Source organism: Elaeis guineensis, chromosome 8 (genome assembly GCF_000442705.2).
Source record: "Elaeis guineensis isolate ETL-2024a chromosome 8, EG11, whole genome shotgun sequence".
In the NCBI taxonomy this organism is placed as follows: domain Eukaryota; kingdom Viridiplantae; phylum Streptophyta; class Magnoliopsida; order Arecales; family Arecaceae; genus Elaeis; species Elaeis guineensis.
In genome coordinates this window covers 62650323-62670413 of record NC_026000.2, presented here as the reverse complement: position 1 = coordinate 62670413, position 20091 = coordinate 62650323, and positions in this window count along the sequence as shown.

The window sequence follows — 20091 nt, the reverse complement described above, 5'->3', positions numbered from 1 at the left end:
GAAACACCTATGTATTCAGTCACTTTTTGAATATATATATAGATACTTGGACCTTCCATGAATGTCTCTGAATGTGAATTGAATTGCTTTTATTTATGAGATATGAAAAATAACGTATATTTGTGTTGTGAAGTACTATGAATTACAATATCTTCTGAATGAGCAAATTGGTATATCTTTTACGTTTGCTATATTGAGGGGGAGTAAAATAATAAGCAATAGAGAAAAAGCAATCAAAGAAGGGAGCTAAAGAAGTAAAATTGATCCCATCATAAAGGGGGAATAGAGAAAATATGTCCTTAAAAAGGGGAGTAGAGAATCTTCTTTGATGCTGTTAAAAAGGAGGAGTAGAGAATCAAAATCAAGATTGAGCAATAAGCAATAAAGAATGAGCAATAAGTAAATTGTTAAGCAAATGGGCACATGTATCAAAGAATCAAAATCATCAGCTTTTTTTTCCCAAGCAAATGAACTTATAAGCAAATTTTAAATTTTTAGCAAATTTCAAATTTATCTTCAAACTGCTTGTTGCTCCTAGATTGATTTTGATGATTACAAAGCAGATTGAAGGGATACAAATATTTTTAAAATGAAAAAGTCCTTATGCTCTTCAAGGGTAAAATTGTAATTTCACTAAAATCCTGATTTGATAGTATCATTTGATAGAACAAATGATTTGTAAACTATTGGTGAAAATTTCATTATGTTTGGACTTATATTTTTGAAGTTATGAAGGTTTGAAGTGCATGAGTCGACTCATGAGTCAACTCATGGCACTGTGAGCTGATTGGCATGCAAAAATTCTCCTTGGCATGCTAGTTTTCTGGCTTGGCACGACTGTGAGTCGACTCATGAGTCGACCCACAAGGCATGAGTCGAGTCATGAGTCGACCCCTGCTAATTTGAGCCAAGAATTTCAGAAACGCATTCTCTGGTTTTTGCAACAGAGGTCGACTCATGAGTCGACCCTGAAGCATGAGTCGACTCATGAGTCGACCCCTGCAACGGGAAATGTCAGCAACGGCTAATTTTTTGCCCGTTTTAATTGCCATTTATGCTTCCTAAAAATCCTCTAACGGCTCTTTATCTACCTAAATTTTTTTCTTGCTTCTAATGCTACAAAATGCTTTAAATGGTGAAAGAAATTGCAGATTAAATAGCGGATCAAACGTGAAATCAAAAGAGCAGAGAAAAAAGAGAAGAAGAGAAGAATAGAAGAAAGGATCTGAAATTTGCAAGAAAAAGCCTGAGATCAACGAAAAATCCAAAAAGAAAAAGAGAGAGGATCACAATATACCAGAGAGATTGTGAAAGAGAAAAGCAAGATCTTTCAAGGAGAGAATTCTTCACGCCTATTGTTTCAACCTTGATCTAGAGATCGTTCAAAGCTTTCAAGAGATCTTCAATCAACAATCAACCTCTTCTCAAGCATTCAAGCGTTCATCCACTTTGAGAAAATCTGAAAAAGGGGTTCATCATTTGAGTAAAGTTTTTATTGTTATATTTGCTCATTTAAGGAGCTGTTATTGTATTAATCTGTGCTCTAAATACTCTTACTCTTTGTGAGTTTTTGTTCTTATTTTTGGAGGATTTCCAAAACAAGGAAAGGTTGATCCGAACCTGAAATCGGAGTGTTTTGGGTTTACTTGTACCCGGAAACAAGTGATCTAGCTTGGGATAGCTAGTGTCGGAGTTTCCGACGTTTTGTATTCGGGTTGAATACAAAGGATAGTGGATTGAAATTCCCAAGTAGGATCTTGGGGAGTGGATGTAGGTGCAAGGTTAGCACCGAACCACTATAAATCTTTGTGTTTGTGGTGTGCTTTATCTCTTCACTTTATTTCTTTATTATATTCTTGTATTCCTGCTTTAGGTAATTAATATTGAATTAAAGTCTTTGTTTTGATCTTCATAAGTAATCTGTTGAGCTTAAAATTTTTTAGAAACCCAATTCACCCCCTCCTCTTGGGTTGCATACTGGGCAACAAGTGGTATCAGAGCCGGTGCTCTAGCCCTTCTTTGATCTAACAATCAAAGAGCCAAAGATCTATGGCAACCCATGTTGGAACTTCTCTAGCCGAGGGGCAATCAACAAACCGACCTCCACTTTTCAATGGGTCTAATTACACCTATTGGAAAGCTCGGATGAAGATTTTCATACAAGCACTCGACTATGATATGTGGAGTATCATAGTGAATGGTCCTCACACACCCACCAAGATTATAGATGGTGAGGAGTCAACCAAACCCGAGAAAGAATGGGATGAGGTTGACAAGAAATTGGCACAATTAAATGCCAAAGCCATGAATGTTCTTTATTGTGCACTAGATGCTAGTGAATTTAATCGCATTTCTACTTGTGCATCTGCTAAAGAAATATGGAATAGGTTAGAAGTAACCCATGAGGGAACAAATCAAGTAAAAGAGTCTAAAATAAACATGCTTGTACATAAATATGAATTGTTCAAAATAGAGCATGATGAGTCCATAACTGCTATGTTTACTCATTTTACTGATATAATCAATGGTTTAAAGAGTCTTGGCAAATCTTATACTAACAGTGAACTTGTAAGGAAGATTCTCAGGTCACTGCCAAGAACTTGGGAAGCAAAGGTGACTGCCATCCAAGAACTAAAGGACTTGAACACTCTACCTCTAGAAGAGCTTCTTGGATCCTTGATGACTCATGAACTTAGCATGAAGCAACATCAAGAGGATGAAGTCAAAAAGAAAAGAACCATTGCCCTCAAATCCACAACTTCGCCTGATTATGAAATGGATGACTCTGAAGATGAAGATCAGGATGAAGAGATGGCTCTCATCACCTAGAAATTTAAGAAGTTTCTAAGAAAAAGGAAACATGGGATGAGAAAGAAATTCACAAAAGGGGATCAAAGCAAAGAAAAGGAGAAAGATCAACCCCCTATATGCTACGAGTGCAAGAAGCCGGGATATTTCAGATCCGAATGTCCACAATTGAAGAAAGGTCCAAAGAAGTTCAAAAAGAAGGCAATGATGGCGACCTGGAGTGCGAGTGATGACTCAAGCTCCGACGAGGAAACCTCAACAGAACAAGCCAATCTGTGCCTGATGGCACATTAAAATGAGGTAACTTCTGAATCCACTAGTGAATTTACTTTTGAAGAATTGCATGAAGCATTCTATGATTCAATTGATGAATTAAAGAAACTAGGAAGAAAAACAAAGAGCTGAAATTGGAAAATCAGTCCTTGGTGAAACAAGCTGAAAATCTTTTAATTGAAAAATTCACCTTGATTCAAGAAAATCAAAACTTAAAGGATGAAATGAACAAGCTGAAATCTATAGTAGATAAGTCACCTTAAGTTCAAACAAACTAAATATGATCCTTGAAAATCAGAAAGCTATATATGATAAGGCTGGACTTGGTTATAAACCCCTGAAGAAACAAAAATTTCTGAAGGATATTTATTAAATTATTCAAGTAACAAGTCTACAAATATTACTTGTTTTAAATGTGGAAGAATAGGACATAAATCATACACATGTCTTATTAACAAATATGCAAACACAAAGAAAATATGGGTTCCAAAAGGAACCATTCTGACTAACCTGAAAGGACCCAAGAAAGCTTGGGTACCTAAGACAGAAACGTGACCTTTGCTTGCAGGTGTGTCTAGCATCCCAAGAAGGAAACAGGAAATGGTATCTTGACAGCGGATGCTCGAGACACATGACTGGTGATGAATCACAATTCATCACGCTTGATGCTAAGGATGGAGGGATGGTCACCTTTGGAGATAATGGCAAAGGAAAGATCATCGGGATAGGTAACATTGGTATCACTCCCTCCAAATACATTGAGAATATTTTATTAGTTAAAGGTTTAAAGCATAACTTACTTAGCATTAGTCAATTCTGTGATAAAGGATATAAAGTAAGTTTTGAATCATCTGTTTGCATTGTGACAAGTCCTATTAACGATGGCATTAAATTTATAGGACATAGGCATGGCAATGTTTATATGGTAGACTTGAATGATTTAACTAAATTAGACATGCAATGCCTAGTTTCTTTAAATGCTAAAATAAATGAGACTAGTTGGCTGTGGCATCGTAGACTTGCACACATTAGCATGCATTCTCTCTCAAAATTAATTAAAAAGGATTTAGTTCTCGGTTTGCCAAAATTGAATTTTGAAAAGGATAGAATTTGTGATGCATGCCAAATAGGTAAACAAACTAGAGTATCATTTAAACCCAAAAACACTGTTTCAACTTCTAGACCTTTAGAGCTCTTACATATGGATTTATTTGGACCAACTAGAACCACTAGTCTAGGAGAAAAACGATATGGATTTGTAATAATTGATGATTACTCTCGTTTTACTTGGGTTTTCTTTTTAGCTCACAAAAATGAAACTTTTCAAATTTTCACTAAATTTCATCGAAAAGTCACTAATGAAAAAGGGTTTTCAATTCAAAATATTAGAAGTGATCATGGAACAGAATTTGAAAATCATGACTTTGAAAATTTTTGTGATGAAAATGGAATTGGCCATAACTTCTCTGCTCCTAGGACACCCCAACAGAATGGGGTAGTAGAAAGGAAAAACAGAACCTTAGAAGAAATGGCCCGTACCATGCTTTGTGAAAGCAACCTTCCAAGATATTTTTGGGCGGAAGCTATTAACACAGCATGTTACATTTTAAATCGTGCTTTAATTAGACAATTTTTAAAGAAAACCCCCTATGAACTTTGGAAAGGAAGAAAACCAAATATTGTATATTTTCATATTTTTGGTTGTCGATGTTTTGTATTAAATAATGGCAAAGAAAAACTTGGTAAATTTGATGCAAAATCAGATGAAGCAATCTTTCTAGGTTACTCCTCTACTAGTAAAACATTTAGAGTGTTCAACAAAAGAACTTTAGTAGTTGAGGAGTCCATACATGTTGTTTTTGATGAATCTAACGATCTTCCTTCAAGGAAGAATGAGGGTGTTGATGATGCAGATCAACTAATAGAAGGTATGAAGGAGATCACTTTGAAAGACTCAGCAACTCCAGAAGACAAGGATCAAGAAGTCAAACAAAATGAGAAAGGTGAAGAAATTCAAGAACAACCTCAAGGTACAAATGACTTACTCAAGGAATGGAGGTATGTTCACAACCACCCTAAGGAGTTAATAATTGGTGATCCTATGCATGGGGTAAAAACCCGTTCTTCACTTAGAGATGTACTTAATCATTGTGCATTTGTATCTCAACTTGAACCTAAAACTTTTGAAGAAGCAGAAAATGATCATAACTGGATTAATGCTATGCAAGAAGAACTTAATCAATTTGAAAGAAATAATGTTTGGACCTTAGTAACAAGACCTAAAGATTATTCAATAATTGGCACAAAATGGGTCTTTAGAAACAAATTAGATGAGCATGGAAATGTAATTAGAAATAAAGCAAGACTGGTTGCTAAGGGATATAATCAAGAAGAAGGAATTGATTTTGATGAAACCTTTGCACCTGTTGCTAGATTAGAAGCCATTAGACTTCTACTTGCTTATGCTTGCTTTATGAAATTCAAACTATTTCAAATGGATGTTAAAAGTGCATTTTTAAATGGATATATTTCTGAAGAAGTATATGTAGAACAACCCCCTGGATTTGAAAATCATGCTTTTCCCAATCATGTCTTTAGATTAAATAAAGCTTTATATGGTCTAAAACAAGCACCTAGAGCATGGTATGAAAGGCTAAGCAAATTTCTACTAAATAATGGTTTCTCAAGAGGTAATGTAGATACAACCCTATTTATTAAAAGAAACCAAAATGATATGCTAATTTATGTTGATGACATAATTTTTGGGTCTACTAATGAATCCCTTTGTCAAGACTTCGCTAAGCTTATGCAGGGGGAGTTCGAGATGAGCATGATGGGAGAACTCACCTTCTTCCTCGGACTCCAAATCAAACAATCAAAAGAGGGAATCTCCATCACCCAAACCAAGTACACCAAGGAACTACTCAAAAGATTTGGAATGGAGAACTGCAAACCAATTGGCACACCAATGAGTCCCTCAAGTAAGCTTGACAAGGATGATGAAGGTAAAAGCGTAGACTTAAAATACTACAGAGGTATAATTGGCTCATTATTATATTTAACTGCAAGTAGGCCTGATATCATGTTTAGTGTTTGCTTATGTGCTAGATATCAAACTAATCCTAAAGAATCTCATTTGAATGCTGTTAAAAGAATCCTTAGATACTTAAATGGTACTCAAACTCTAGGGTTATGGTACTCTAAGGACTCACAAATTAATTTGTTAGGATATTCAGATGCTGATTTTGCTGGATGTAAATTAGATAGAAAAAGCACAAGTGGAACTTGCCAATTTCTTGGAGTTAACCTAATCTCATGGTTTAGCAAGAAACAAAATTCGGTGGCACTGTCTACGGCTGAGGCCGAATACATTGCAGCCAGAAGTTGTTTGCTCAAATCTTGTGGATTAAGCAACAACTCGAAGATTTTGGAATCAAACTTAATGAAACACCAATAAAATGTGATAATACAAGTGCCATAAATCTATCTAAAAATCCAATACAACACTCAAGATCCAAACATAATGAAATAAGACATCATTTTATAAGAGAACATGTTCAAAACAAAAATATAATTCTTGAATATGTTTGTACTGAAAATCAATTAGCTGATATCTTTGCAAAGGCCCTTAGTGAGGATAGATTCTGTGAAATTAGGAGAAATCTAGGAATTCTAGATCCATTTGTCTGAAATTTCTCAATTTCCAAAGAATAGATGTCAAAAACTCTTAGAGCTCAATTTTCAACATCTATCCTGGTCCCAAAAGCTCAGATTTATCACTCTAAAAATTATCATTGAGCAAAATTCCTTCTCCCAAAATTTCGAATTTTTCTGGAATTTATTTGTATTTTTTCTGAATTTCTGAACTTCATGAGTCGACCCCCATGAGTCGACTCAATGGCAAACTTGTAAATCCCACAAACTTCCCACGGGTTCATTGTTTTTAAACGGGAACCCTGTTTGTGAGACGACTCATCTTCTCATCGTCTTCCTTCCGAAAGCCGTTCTTTCCAACTCTTTCTTGCTCCAAAACCAAGGATTTATCTCGAGGCAATTCTCCCTCCTACTCTCCACCAAAAATCGCCTCCTTTGAAAAGGATTTTCTGTGCTTTCTCGCTTTGCTTGGCGCGGTTTGAACGTGCCCTAGCACTTCACCGAACTTTCAAAATCCACTTCTTTTCTCCACTAAAATTCCTCTTTACTCTCTTGTGATCCCTCCTCCTTCTTGTCTGCTACTTTATTGGATATGGCTCCAAAGATGAAACTTCCCCAAAGAAGGAAATCAATCCGTGAGCCTGAGGAAATTGTCTGAAAGAAAAGGCATGCTCAGTCTTCCAGTGTTCCCGATCCAGTTTCAGTACCTGCTCAAGGTCTCTCTCAATCCTCATAAGCCCCAGTGTAAATCCTCTTTCTGATAGAAAAGTAGAAATCGGGAAAAATATAGATTTTCGGTTCTTTGAGAAAGAAGGCTTTACTTTTGCTACCAAGATCAAAAATCAAGGATGGAACTTTACTGCTCCCTTAAGGAAGTCACCTATGTTGATCTAGTCAGAGAGTTCTACCAGAACCTAAATTATGGAAACAGGTCAGTGACTTCAACTGTAAAGGGAATTGATATATGCTTGGATTCTAGAATATTGGGAGAAATACTTCAGTTGCCTAGTGAAGGATACTCATATATGGAACTCCCAATTAAAGAAGAAGGGATCAGAATTATCTTAGGAGAAGCTTTTTCAGGAAGTTTAAACAAATTGGAAGCAAAGCTATTGTCCATTGAGATGAGAGTCCTGCATCAGATAGTTTCAAAACTCTTCTTTCCTAGGAGTGGTAGACATGACTTACTGTCTGGAAGAGATGTATGTGTCATGTTTCATGTCATCACTCAGACCCCCCTAAACCTCCCTGCACTTATGATAGAGGCCATGAGAGAAACTTTGAATAGATCCAAGGCACACTTGCCTTATGGTATGGCCCTTACCAGAGTATTTAGGAGGTTTGGAGTTAGTTGTGAAGGGGAGACACCTACCAAGCTCTCACATGTGGATACTTTCAACCAACACAGCCTGCATCGAATGGAAATTACAAAGACTGTTGGTGGTTGGATCAAGGGCTCTGAAGAAAGAGCTGAGGAGAGAGCTGAGGAAAGAGCTGAAGACAGAACTGAAGGCAGAGTAGAAGAAGAAGGTCCATCTTCTCCTGTACATGATTTCAGGGCAGCTTCACCAGATACCCAGTTCATTCCTGATACTGAGGCTGGCCCTTCTGAGTTTACTAGGATGCCCACACCAGTGTATCAGCAGAGAGCAGAGCACCTCATTCAGAGTTCAGACTGGCTGACGATCAGATCGAGCATATATCTCAGCGTGTGGCTTCTTTGCTGTCTAGCCAGTGGAGTAGTACTTCTTTTGCACCTGGAGCTACCTCTTCTGATCAGACCATTACTCCCCACATCTCCACTATATTTCAGATGATTTCAGATCAGTCCATCAGGATACAGCAGCTTGAGGACACAGTCTGGAGACTTACTGGCAGAGTTCTTGACTTGCAGGGGAAGTCCTTGCATTGGTCCATCCCCAGCCACAGGAGTCTACTATTGAGGTCACAGACCTCACTGCAGAAGCTGGCAGGCTCAGAGGAGCACTAGAAGGTGGATATGAATTACTGAGGAAAGAGATCCGAGGATCGAGTGAGCATGCTACCACCCAGTTCACTGCTCTACTTCAATTGTTTCCAGAGCACTGAACGTACTTGATTCTATTAGACTCATCCTTTCTGTTCAGTCCCTAGCATCTCAGCGTTCTCAGCCTCCCAGTTCATCTCGTTCTCCTACTCGTGGCAGAGGCAGACGGGGTAGAGGACGCACTTCTGATCCATCATCTCCTCACCCTATATCTGATGACTCCGATCATTGACTTATCTTGATCTTTACTAGGTCCTAGGTGTTAGTGTCTTGTTCTAGGATCTATACCTTGAGGCCATGTATTGACAAGTAGCTGGTTGATTTTTATAAGTTGAACTATGTATTGAAACAATTATGATATTAATGGAATCATCTTTTACCTATGTTTCTACCTCTTTGTAATGATCATATTTTGGTTATATATTTTCTTCTTGTTGAAAAATTATCTTCTCCTTGTTGTTGTTTGCTGTTGATAATTGCTATATTAAGGGGGAGCAAACATCTGTGAAAATCTCTAAAGAGGAAGAAATTAAAGAATATTTCAGAAAAAGAAAAGGAAGAGTTAACTATGTTTGATGATGTCAAAAGGGGGAGAAATTAAACAAAAACAAAAATTGAAATTAAACAAAAAGCAAAACCCTAAATTATGAGAAAAAGGGGGAGAAATTAAACAAAAACAAAGATTGGAAGATTAAAACAAATATTGGAGAAATTAAATAAATATTGGAGAAATTAAACAAAAACAAAGATTGGAAGATTAAAACAAATATTGGAGAAATTTGGTATCGAAATTTGGTATCAGACAGAACTTAAAGCCATCCATCAAAAGCAAAATCATAAGTACAATGCAAATAAGTATTTTTTTTATATGCTCTGATATATTTCAAAATTCAAACTTGCTCTGATACATCTTTTGAAATTTTATTCACCTTGATACATCTTAAGAAATTTGTTTTACTCTGATACACCCTACAATTTCTTTTAACTTGTTCTGATACATGATAAAATTTAATCCGATACAGTGTGAAGGTTTCTCTGATAAATTATAACATTTGATCTGATACAGTGAGAAAGTTTCTCTGATATATATATATATTTTTTTTTGCTCTGATACAGTGTGAAATTTTCTCTAATATATTATAACATTTGCTCTAATACAGTGTGAAATTTTCTCTGATATATTATAAAATTTTCTTGCTCTGATACATTGTAAAATCTTTTCTGATATCTTTGTAAAAATTATTTTTCTTGCTCTGATACATTGCAAAATTTATTTATCTTCTCTTGCTCTGATATATCTTAAACTCAAAATGATCTAATACCCTTTTCAAATCTTTAAGAAAATGGATAAACTATTTTTGCATTTATATTACATGCCAAAAGAATCATACTTTTTCAAGCATATACACCTATAATGGATTCTTTTGAAATTAATGCATTAACATAAGTATTTTTGTTCAAATATTTTGTCATCATCAAAAAGGGGGAGATTGTTGCTCCTAGATTGATTTTGATTATTACAAAGCAGATTGAAGGGATACAAATATTTTTAAAATGAAAAAGTCCTTATGCTCTTCAAGGGCAAAATCGTAATTTTACTAAAATCCTGATTTGATAGTATCATTTGATAGAACAAATAATTTATAAACTATTGGTGAAAATTTCATTGTGTTTGGACTTATATTTTTGAAGTTATGAAGGTTTGAAGTGCATGAGTCGACTCATGAGTCAACTCATGGCACTGTGAGCTGATTGGCACGCAAAAATTCTCCTTGGCACGCTAGTTTTCTGGCTTGGCACGACCTGTGAGTCGACTCATGAGTCGACCCACAAGGCATGAGTCGACTCATGAGTCGACCCCTGCTAATTTGAGCCAAGAATTTCCAGAAACGCATTCTCTGGTTTTTGCAACAGAGGTCGACTCATGAGTCGACCCCTGAAGCATGAGTCGACTCATGAGTCGACCCCTGCGATGGGAAATGTCAGCAACAGCTAATTTTTTATCCATTTTAATTGCCATTTATGCTTCCTAAAAATCCTCTAACGGCTCTTTATCTACCTAAATTATTTTCTCTTGCTTCTAATGCTACAAAATGCTTTAAATGGTGAAAGAAATTACAGATTAAATAGCAGATCAAACGTGAAATCAAAAGAGCAGAGAAAAAAGAGAAGAAGAGAAGAATAGAAGAAAGGATCCGAAATTTGCAAGAAAAAGCCTGAGATCAACGAAAAATCCAAAAAGAAAAAGAGAGAGGATCCACAATATACCAGAGAGATTGTGAAAGAGAAAAGCAAGATCTTTCAAGGAGAGAATTCTTCACGCCTATTGTTTCAACCTTGATCTAGAGATCGTTCAAAGCTTTCAAGAGATCTTCAATCAACAATCAACCTCTTCTCAAGCATTCAAGCATTCATCCACTTTGAAAAAATCTGAAAAAGGGGTTCATCATTTGAGTAAAGTTTTTATTGTTATATTTGCTCATTTAAGGAGCTGTTATTGTATTAATCTGTGCTCTAAATACTCTTACTCTTTGTGAGTTTTTGTTCTTGTTTTTGGAGGATTTCCAAAACAAGGAAAGGTTGATCCGAACCTGAAATTGGAGTGTTTTGGGTTTACTTGTACCCGGGAAACAAGTGATCTAGCTTGGGATAGCTAGTGTCGGAGTTTCCGACGTTTTGTATTCGGGTTGAATACAAAGGATAGTGGATTGAAATTCTCAAGTAGGATCTTGGGGAGTGGATGTAGGTGCAAGGTTAGCACCGAACCACTATAAATCCTTGTGTTTGTGGTGTGCTTTATCTCTTCACTTTATTTCTTTATTATATTCTTGCATTCCTGCTTTAGGTAATTAATATTGAATTAAAGTCTTTGTTTTGATCTTCATAAGTAATCTGTTGAGCTTAAAATTTTTTAGAAACCTAATTCACCCCCCCCTCTTGGGTTGCATAGCTGGGCAACACTGCTTATGATGCATTTCGTTCAAATACTTGACTATAATATTTAGATGATGCATCTTCATAAATTTGAAATTCATGTTCAATACTTTATATATGCTTTTGCTCAAGTATTTTGTCATCATCAAAAATGGGGAGATTGTTGCTCCTTAAATTGATTTTGATGATTACAAAGCATTTAAGGAGATTACTAATAATTTTGACTTAGAAAAAGATTAATTATATTTTAGAGATAAAATCATAATTTTATCAAGACCTGATTCGGAAGCCTCAAGAGCAAGAACAAAAGATGTGCAATCTATTGGAGATAATTTCAATATTTTTGGAAATATATTTTGTAAGAAAATCAGGTTTATATTTTTGAGTCGACCCCATGAGTCGACTCATGGCTGGAAGGGCTGAACAGCATACAAAATTTATTGGCTGGCACACTCTGTGAGTCGACCCCATGGTTCGACTCCTTAGCATGAGTCGACCCTATGAGTCGACCTCTGCTGCTCTGCAGGCCAAAATTACAGAACAGTCATTTTCTGCTCTTTTTCACAGAGGTCGATCCATGCAGGCCAAAATTACAGAACAGTCATTTTCTGCTCTTTTTCACAGAGGTCGACCCTATGAGTCGACCCATGAGCATGAGTCGACCTTATGAGTCGACCCCTATGATGGAAAATTTCTGCAACGGCTAGTTTTTAACCTGTTTCAATTACATTTAATATGCTCTAATGGCTCTATTTCAGTCCAGATTACTCTCCACCATTATTTGAAGTTATATAAAGAGACTTAAAGGAGGGAATCAAAAAGAAGAAAGTATTTTTGAAAAAGATTCTTCAAGCATTCATTTCAATCCTAAGCAAGAGCCCACTAAAAGAGTTCAAGAAGCTTTTATTTTAAGTTCACCAATTCCTCAAGAGCTCATTCAAGTCTCCAACCACCTTGAGAAAATCAGAAAGAGCTTCCTTCTAATTATGTAAAGTGTATTTAAAGCTTTATTCGCTCATTAAAAGAGCTTCATCTGTATTTCTATGCAATCAACTGTAATACTCTTTTTGAGTTATTATTTTTATTTTGGAAGGGTTCCAAAATGTGAAAAGGTTGATCCGAACCTTGAATCGGATTGTATTGGATTGGCTTGTACCCAAAAAATAAGTGTTCTAGCTTGGGATAGCTAGAGTCGGAGGTTTTGACAATTGTATTCAGGTTGAATACAGTTTAGTGGATTTGAATTCTAAAGTAGGAGCTTGGGGAGTGGATGTAGGTGCAAGGTTGGCATCGAACCACTATAAATCTTCTTGTTTGTGTTATGCTTACTTGCTCTCCTTTTAAATTTCTCTATCCTCTTGCATTCTTGCATCCAACTTCTACACCTTGCATAAATTATACTCACCATACTTATCTTGCTCATTGTTAAATAATCTTCATAGTTGTAAGTTAAGTTTAAATTTTTAAAAACCCAATTCACCCCCCCCCCTCTTGGGTTGCATAGCTGGGCAACAGCTGTTCTTCCCTTCTTGGCGGCTCTGGTTGTGGTAGGGCCCTCGATCGATCTTCCCTACCTTCAGGCTGACGTAGGATGAATCAGTTGAGCTCCTCGATCTCATCTCAGAGCTGAATACACTCCTCCGTGTCATGGCTGTGGTCACGATGATAGAGCAGAACTTGTTAGGGTTACGCTTCTCAGGGTGTGTGTGCATCCTTTCGGGCCTTGGCAGCTCCTCCCTGATCTCCATCAGCACTTGAGTTTTTGGAGCATTGAGAGAAACGTAGCTATGGAATCTTCCTGGGGGAGAGCTCCACCGAACTCTGTGGTCCGAACTTCCCTGCCTATGAGCTCAAGGGAGAGTTTGGACATGCTTGTGTCCAGGGAGAGTTCGAGAAGGTGGCCAAGCTTCACTCGGTCCTTTTTAGCTGCGGGCTTGCTGGAGTCACCTGCCTGCTGTTCCTTCGCAGCCTCCTCGTCCTTCAGCTTGAAGGCTTCCTCTGCTCGGGCATATCCTTCGGCCCGAGCCAGCAAATCAGCGAAGTCCTTGGGATACTTATTTTTCAGGGAAAATAGAAGGTCATTCTTTTGAAGACTGCTCTTCAGGGCGGCCATTGCAACTGATTGGTCCAAGTTTCAGACCTCCAATGCGGCGGCGTTAAAACGGTTGACATAAGTTCGTATGGATTCTCCCTCCTTTTGCTTGATGTTAATGAGGGACTCTGAACCTCTCTGGGGATGTCGGCTGCTGACGAAGTGAGCCACAAACTGGTGGCTCATTTGATCAAAGGAGAAGATAGTACCCGACTTCAATATCGAGTATCAATTTCGTGCTGCTCCCTTCAAGGTAGATGGGAAAGCTCGACACAAGATGGCATCTGGTGCACCATGGAGCAGCATTATTGTCCGAAAGACCTCTAGATGGTCAATCGGATCTGAGGTCCTGTCGTAGCTCTCAAATTAGGGGAGCTTGAAGTTTGACGGGATCGATTCCTGCATAATCTTTTGAGAAAAAAGAGGGTCAGCACAGATATCCTCACCGTAGGTAGGGGGAGCATGGCAGAGCTTTTCGATCCGCTGGTTCATCTCTTGGAACCTTTGATCCAGGAGATCCTCTCGATCGTGAATCTCAAGGATCTTCTGACAGAATGGAGGTAGGGACCTCCAGGGGTGGAATCATAATCAGACAGAGGGCTCTCCACCCTTTACTTCTCCTTTCCGGGAGATACAAGGCGACTAGCCCAAGTGGGCCACCCGATCATCGAATTTTGGAACTCCGACGATGCTTTTTCCAGACGCACAGATGCCTGCGGCTGCTGCTGCTGCATGGTCTGCACGCTTTGGTGAGGCCCCTAACCTGTTGAACCAGTAGGTCGAGCTGCTCCATGCCGACTATCGTTGCCGGAGGAAGAGGAGCCTGGGAAATTGGAGACGAGGTCGGAGCTGGTGGATCTTGCTGAGATCTGACAATGGAGGTCGTAGATCATCTGGTGGATGCCTTTCGGGGAGGCATTAGGTTGGGATCTGATCGGAGAAGAAGAAGAAGATGTCGAAGAAGATGATCGAAGACAGTCCCGTTGAGTACTCCTTTAAGAACAAGGGTCCTGCGAAGACACAGTCCTTCCTCTAGCGCCAATTCTGTTGGTGTAGAATTTCACCAATATCGGAGAAGCTGGAGTCGAGGGGATCACGGCCGCCGTCGGAACCTGCAAGAAAAGTCTCAATCAGAGTTGGGGGTGCTTCGACAAGACCCTTCGATGCTTAAGTTAGTACTCTGCTTCAACAGAAATGGAGCACTCGAATGGGATTTTAGCAAAGTTTAGAGATAGTGCTTAGAGCTTAGAGGAGAACGTATCTGGGAGGTCTCTTTTATAGATGGGAGAGCATAACTGATTGACAGCGACGTCTGTAACTGTCTGGTAGTGGGCCGTTTAGGGCCACATGGAGTTTGTTATAGAGAGTGGAGTGGTGTCCGTTGTCGTGACTTGCCGGGGAGTTTGGATCGGATGGTTGAAGCTCGGTTGGGATGTCTGATGGAGCAGAATAGCTCTCTGTCTCAGCGATCTAAGAGAAGCTCAGATGTTTTTGAGGTTGTTGACAGGTTAATTGTTGTTGGGTGCCTTAGGCATTGATGCTGCAGATGGAAGTCATCTGCTGTAGAAGCCCGGATGAAAACTTTCTGTTGGAAAAATCCGACTGGAGTTCGATTGCTAGAGAAGTCTGTCTGAAATTTGTCTGATGTAGAAGCTTGTCTGAAGACTGTCCATTGGGGATGTCCGATTGCATGAGGAATCCGACAGAAGGTCGACCGATAGCGAAATTCAGAAGGCGCTATAGAAGGTTGACGATAGAAGAGTCCGAAAGATGTTATGGAAGTTTGTTCGCTGGAGGAGTCTGGAGGATACTGTGGAAGGTCGACCGCTAGAGGGGTTCGGAGGAAATTTGTCTGTTGGAGGGGTCTGGTTGGCACTGTTGAAGTCCGATTGGTGCTGTTGAAGGTTGATGGCTGGAGAGGTACAGAAGACACTGGGGACAGTTGGTCACTGTAGAAATCCGACTGCTGGATTCCGTCCATTGTAGAAGTTCGTCTGGAATCCATTCACTGTAGAAGTTCGGATGGAGTCCAGCTCTTGCAGATGTCCGGAAGGAGGCCGCTTACTATAGAAGCTCAGATGGAGACGGTTGCCGTGGAAGCCTGGATAGAGATCGCTTATTGTAAAAGCTCGAATGGAGACCGGTTGCCATGGAAGCCCGGATGGAGACCGCTTATTGTAGAAGCTCAACTGAAGTCCGCTTGCAATAGAAGTTCGGACATAATTCGCTTACTGTAGAAGCTCGGATAAAATTTGGAAGGCGGTCGACTACTGTAGAAACTTGGATGGAGTCTGGTTACTGTAGAAGTCCTGCTGCTGGAGAAGCTCAAACATTGACAAAGTTCGAAAGAAGCTCGGAGTAAAGTCAATCATGATGGGAGGAAGTCTGAAAGAGATTCGGAGAGTAGTCGATCACTGTAGAAAATTGACTGATAGTGAAACCCAAAGAGCATTTGGAGCACTCCGATAGATGACTGAAGGAGCTCATTATTGGAGAAGTCTGGAGGGTACGATAGAAGTTCGTTCATTGGAGGAATCTGGAGGATACTATAAAAGGTCGACTGCTGGAGGAGTCCGGATGGTACTGTGGAAGCTCGGACAGCCGGGGGAGTTCAGAAAGATGCCGCACAAGGTCAGAAGCCGGAAGAGTCCTGAGAGGGTTGGCCTCTTACGAACTTCGACTGGGGTTATTTTATACCCAACAAATTCATAATTTAATCAGCCTCAAAAAAATTGCAACACTTACAGTTAAGTCCCTGCGCTAACAATTAGCAGCTACCAAAATTGTAACGCTTACAAATTAGCAGTTTCTAATATTCAAACTATCGATCCGATTGATAATTCGAATATGATCCAATCTATTAATCAAATCATGCTCTTTTTATGTGTGACCCATCAGGTTCTGTTCTATCTGGTAGTGAGACATACCGTGATCTCTATCATAGTATCATCGAAACTCTTTTCGATGGGCTGAAACGATTTCAACTCACCTCAACAAAGATTGTTGATCCAAAAATGATCTTAGTGAGTTCTCATGATCCATCAGTGACATCTAGTAACATGTAGTGGCAATCCAGTAGAATAAAAAAAATAAAACTCTAGGTGCAGTTATCGTGTGATACAATCCCTCTATCGAGGGTCCCAACTGGACGGAGGTCATAGAGAACTCGTCAAACCCCATCATCAGTCATATGCTAGATTGTCTCGACTCGAGTCCATTTATGAATCTTGTAAAAATATTTTTTTAATATTCACACTTACTCTGGCTAGAAATTTTTCTGAACTCAATCTTATGAATCGCATAAGACTTCTCCTTTTCCACCAAAGTTGATAGATTCCATCTAGATGTATCCTACTCCAAACAGTGAATCTGAACCTACATAGCCAACATACACAGCAAGGACCCATATGGCTAGGGATCAAAAAAATATGCAATCAAAGTATATAGTCTCACTGCGAATAGCCAACACATCGTAGGTCAAAGGATCAGTCACACCACTATAGCATTGAGAAAATCACTGACGAGTGAGTAGACATCCAAGTGATTTCTCATATTGGTCACACTCAGTATAAGTTGTTCTCTAACAACCACATGCACTCTCACCCCAGTGTCTCTACACTGCAGACTCGAGACTCATCTATCCTAAAGGAAGGTGATCCGTACACTGATCTCAAATGGATTGATCATTGTCCTCCGTGAGGATCCTTCGATCGGGAGTATTTAGAAATTAACCATTAATGATGTATGTCTCAAATTCTCAATACCTTGAGAATACACAAAATCATCTTTGTTAATTTTTAGGACAAATCATAGATACATAAACATGATTAGTTATTAAGACAGCCCAACAAGTACAAAACATGCCCTAGAGAAAAATATGCGTTAGTCAAGATTGACTTCCAAGACACACATCCAACAAACTCTCACTTGCACTAAAGCCAATCTACTATATACCTAAGCCCCATCTTCTAGAGATAAGCTTCGGTATTTAGCTGGCTAAGTGACTTGGGCCTACCATATTCTATGTGGAGTTTACTCTCCTTACCTCCATATATTATACTTGAGGTAATTGCGTATATCTGTTCTATGTGCATAGATTTATGATGGGACCTTGGCTCCTTAGCAAGGGCTATAGACCATTATCTTTGCAGTACAATGTCGTAGCATCCAATGGTATGACATCTATGTCTGCAACTATCACAAGAACCAGAATGCATCTTGTACATCTATAGCATATTTAGTTTTCACTGGTCAATTATTTGGAACCTTTCCAATAAATCAAACCAATATAACTCAAGAATACATACTACTATAGATATTCTACCATCAGCATCAGTGTATCCTCTCACTCTTAGCTCTAACCCTTCTTCAAAGATGAGAAATAATCTTTTAGTACTTTTCAAGTACTTAGGGATATTTTCATAGCAATCCAATGCTCCCGATCTGGATTTGACTAATATCTACTCGTGACTTTCACAGCAAGATATACCAAGTCATGTACATAGCATGGCATACACCTATGCCTAAGAGGATAATGAATCTCTCTTGAAGGTTTCAATGCTGAACCCTTTCAGCACCTCTTCTATGTACTTGTTTGTGAAAACTAAACATCCTTTCAGGATCTATCTCTATAGATCTTTTATTTCTAGAATGTTTGATCTAAGTCTTTAAAAAAAAAACTCTATATGTAACTACATCATAACCGATGTCAGCATGGGATCCTCCCACTGACCTTCATGTCACTACATGATTCCTCATATCATGTCGTTGTAGGTTTTGGGATCATCCCTATATTCTCAATCTCTCTTGAGAAATATTTTTTCTGAATCCTTTATAAGAATACCAAGTTTCTTTCTAAAGGATAGGAGATCCTACTAGATCAACGAGATTGAGAAAGTACTACATATACTGGCTCATCTTAAATAGATTGTATAGGTCTTGTAACTCATTGTTCTTTAGAAACTTTCTCTTTGAGTTCATCCTCCCACTATTTCTAAGAAAATAATATGATTGCTCACAATCATATTGTGAACCACTGAGAAGAGAAAGTGATATCTCAAACACCTTTTGGGATACGCTATAAATGAGTTCTCACAGACTTATCCTCTAACTTGTCCACCATATCATATCTCATATGGTGCGGTAAAACCAACTTTAAAAGAAACTTAATTTCAATTTCAAAAATTAAATCTTGCTCTTAAAGAAATAATAGTTAGATTAGTGACATTCATGATGGATCGGATCATATCTCATACAGTGCCATCGCTCCTCACATATACACCATTGAGCTAAGGTGTATAAGGAGAATTTATTTATGAAATTATGTCATTCTCTTTAAATATTTGATAAATTTTCTAATTTGGTATTGTATCTTTGATCTAATCAAAGTACCTTTAGAATTTTTTTCAATTTATCTTTTCTATTTCATATCTAAATTTTTTGAGCCTTTCAAAGTCTTTCAGATTTGTATCTTACATACATACCTATACCATGATGCTCATTGGTAAAGATGATGAAGTAGTGATAACCTCCTAGTCTGACTCATCAAATGAGCCATACACATCGTATGTGTACTAGGACAAATATCTCAGTGGTCCTATTCCTTTAACCCATAAAGGACAGCTTGATCTTTAATCCTCAAAGAGATGATTCATAGACTAGATATGACTTAATAGTCAATGCGCCCAAAGATCCATTTTCTCCAATTGGTAGATCATTTCTTCTCAGACATGACCTAGCTAAAGGAACCATCTATATACTTTAGGTTATTTGGTTTTGAATCTCTCAGACCCAATGGCATTCACTATTTTGCTCAAATAATTTTTTATAAATGCATCATATCATGCAAATGATAAAAATTAAATCTAAATGATAATCACCGAGATTAGGTGCTCATAGTCTCAATGCAACTTTTGCATAATTGCCAACTCAAAAGAGTCACTTCTCCTTTCTTCAGTCCTCTTCCTTCCTTAGACCTTATATTAAAGTGCGTAATATGCACTAAAGTCTAATGAAAAAGAAAAAACTGTAAGATCAATTTTGAGCAATTCGACATACCTTTCAAAGTTATGTAAATATTTCTTTTAGGTTCTTCAGGTATGTACCTCTAAACTTTTCATAATCCCTTAGTCACCAGTATATCGATCAATTCAGTTAAGGTGCTATAATATTTATTCATATAATAGTTTCATAAATTATCTGTATGAATCAAAAATTGTAGGATCAAATCTATTAGTAATTTTTTATACATAGTCATGTCAAGCTTTTCAAGCTCTTCAATATCCTTGATCATCGATCATGGATA